The sequence below is a fragment of the Sinocyclocheilus anshuiensis genome, unplaced genomic scaffold (genome assembly GCF_001515605.1).
Source record: "Sinocyclocheilus anshuiensis isolate Anshui unplaced genomic scaffold, SAMN03320099.WGS_v1.1 scaffold311, whole genome shotgun sequence".
NCBI lineage: Eukaryota > Metazoa > Chordata > Actinopteri > Cypriniformes > Cyprinidae > Sinocyclocheilus > Sinocyclocheilus anshuiensis.
The window spans coordinates 1,195,876-1,198,981 of record NW_015549606.1 but is presented as its reverse complement, the minus strand read 5'-3'; the positions used below and the strand labels follow the sequence as shown (position 1 = coordinate 1,198,981).

The 3,106-nt window shown below is 36.1% G+C and overlaps 1 protein-coding gene and 1 long non-coding RNA gene across 3 annotated transcripts in view; one reads left to right on the top strand and one right to left on the bottom strand.

Moving 5' to 3' along the window:
* The window catches only part of LOC107659047 (SH3-containing GRB2-like protein 3-interacting protein 1), a 92,632-nt gene that overhangs the window by 56,533 nt on the left and 32,993 nt on the right, over window positions 1-3,106 (top strand).
* On the bottom strand, window positions 931-1,588 carry LOC107659048 (uncharacterized). Of its 2 annotated transcripts, none has more exons than XR_001630870.1 (4): window positions 1,550-1,588; window positions 1,292-1,459; window positions 1,063-1,199; window positions 931-972 (listed from the first exon to the last, which is right to left on the bottom strand). It is a non-coding gene; the product is annotated as an uncharacterized LOC107659048 (long non-coding RNA). The 2 variants fall into 2 exon arrangements; XR_001630871.1 differs by having other exon boundaries at window positions 1,562-1,582.

Here is a 3,106-nt window from a genome sequence, read left to right as displayed (position 1 = left end):
GCACGGCTCACCGGCGTTTTGCTCATCGTTACGGACCCCCCGCGGCAGCAGCCGCTGGTTTATAATAAAACAATACACACCACTCTCAATAAAGGTTGCAAATTTATTACAATTTTCAATAAACATATCAAATATACCAAAACATTTACATTTATCAGATGCTTTTATCAAAAGGGACTTACAAATGAGAGCATTCAAATCAATTCACAATTGTTTGTATTTTTTTAATAGTTTTATTTTCAGATATAATATGTGAAACAAAACATATATTGCATACATAACATTACAAGCATTATTTTTCTTTTACAAAAGCAAAAGTATATAGCAAAAAAAGATAAGGAAATAAAGAAAAAAACATGCAACTCAGGAATCATCTATTTAGCTGCAATAATTATTAATATAAAATCTAAAAAATATTGTATTTCCTTGCAACTAATTTGCAATAAGAGAAGGTAAATACTCCAGAAAATAATAATTTATTTTTGAATGATTTTGGTGATTTCCTAACCCTCCTGGGTGGCACCAGCCGTGGGGTGGGGTAAAAAAGAAAAAAGAAACACTGAAACTATGTCCAAACATGTTTAATGCATTAATGATCTCATTACAAATACAGAATTTTCTTCTTTATATACAAATAAAAATCTTATAAAATTTTGCAAACTCTCAATATATCTTTACCGTACTGTAATCACTTAAACTCATTGCAAGTCTGTAAACTCAAAAATCAAGCTCCTCTGCACCGTAGTCCAAGAGTTTCTCTTTCTCAGTTGGCCAGGAGTCATGATTAAAGATGTTGAAGCATCTCACTGCTGTAGGTGCTTGGCAGTAGGTGTTCTTCTATACTTATTCTGATGAGGTCCTCCACTGTGTCTGGGTTGAGACATGACCTCACATCAGAATTGACTTCTGTGCTGAAAAGCCCCTCTCACACACAGGGAGCACCAACATAATATGAACTAACTGAAGGATGTTCTAAAGAAGAAGACAGATTAGATGGTTGTGAGAACAATGCTTTAAGTAACAGCATAACCGTGATTATTATAAAAAAAATAATGTAAATACTGTAGTCAGAGCAGTATGGTTCCTTAGACAACATGATGTCCCACAGTCCGAGGTAGCTCTTATCCATGAAAGAGACTGTGATCATTGTTTTCAGTGCCTGAAACTCCTCTTTAGCTAGATCTTGTTCACATCCATTCCTAAAAATAAAATGAGAGACAGTTAACACTGTGGCTAACACAACCCGATCAAGGCTATTCTTAAGAGATTGGCTCAGCTCCATAGAAGTTACCTTTCTAGGACAGGAGAGAAATGCTTTAGCAGAAAATCAAGCTCTTCTGCACCGTAGTCCAAGAGTTTCTCTTTCTCAGTTGGCCAGGAGTCATGATTAAAGATGTTGAAGCATTTCACTGCTGTAGGTGCTTGGCAGTAGGTGTTTCATGCATGCTTCCCACTGTGCCTGTCAGCACAAACAATAAAAAAATTAATAATGATAATAATTGTAATACTTTTGATACTGCAGAATGTCCAATAAAGAAAAACTTATTACCTAAAAGGCTACCAAATCTGTTTTGAAGGTGCTTAGTGGAATTCACAATATCTTTTACTCCCTGATGCAGTTGTGGAGATTTGATGTAGATGCTCTCATTTTCTGCCAGCACTGTGGCTTCACAATACGAAAGTGGGACATCCTGAAATTATAATATTAATTTACACTGATTATATAATCAAACAACAACACTTATTGTTTTATTATTATTAGCATATGTTACATTAAAAAAAACGGGATAACTACCTGAAACTTGTAGAATGGTACTTCTTTCTGTGTGTGCCATTCCTTGCTGCTGCATGGCTGTTACAAGTTGCTGGAGTCTTCCTCCTGGTTTACCCCCCGCTTGTGTCCAAGATTTACAGCTGCCCCATCTGCCCCCATGGCTACAGTTTTGTTCAGCCAATTTTTGCACTGTGGTCCTAGAGCAGTGAATGCCTCTTTTGCTGCTGCATAAATGCCTTAAATAAAAAACAACAAATTAGATTTTAATGTTGATATAAACAACATCATCAAGTAAATAAATTATTTTCATTATTTAACAGGGCTGCCAACTTTTGGTAATTGAATAATTTCATTGTGTTTTTATTAGGGAAAATCTTTTCATGATTTGGTTCATAAGCTTGAGTTATGATTACATCTCAATTCAATAAAGATTCATTTGGATAAATATCAGGTACAGTAATTTTTCTAAAGGAAATAAATCTCTCTTAATGCTGTAAACTATGCAGGGAACCCTGTTAGCTGGTATTATTATTAAAGGTTAAAACTATCAATTTATTGTATAAAATAGAAAGGTGATTTTTAAAATAATAAAAAAAATTATATATATTAAAAAATATTTAATATAACGCAACAGAGCGGACAGCCCCGATTTAATCTCTGATATTGAACTGTAAATTCCATTATCTTTACAATTAGTTTAGATTTCTTGAGCACTTACCTTGAGCATTGGCATGCTGAACCTCAACGTGCCCGATCAGGATGTTAACTGGTTTTCCCATTCTGATTAGCCGTGCATAAATAATCTGGCACTCCTTCATAGACACATCTGGGTCTCCATCAATCATGAACGATATAAATGGGGCTGAGGCAAGTTCATGCGCTGTCTTGCTTTTCATTGTGTCTGCAATGACACCGATGAATTGAGCGCATGCGGTGTCATTTGCGTACGTTGGATTGATGGAAATTCCGTTTTTCTTTTGAAGAATTATCTCGGACCTAAACTTTGTGAAGGGCATCTCGCTTTTTGCAATATGATAAGCCGTGTTGAACTTTGCCAAAAGTTCAGTCATCTCGGAGGCTCGACTCGCAGCCTCTTGTCGCTTAAAGCCGGCGGCGAGAGGGCCTGTGCTTCGTGCCATACAGGCATCTCTGCAAAGTCTATGTTTTATGCTCTCAGTGTGGAGCTTTATAGATTCATGTTTGAAGTTTGAACACCCTTTTGCAAATTTTGTGTTTCCTGCGCTAGCTCCACACTGTGTACAATATACACAATACATTTCATTACTCTCTTTTTTGTACCTTAGCCACTCAAATTCTCGCAGCCATTGTGTA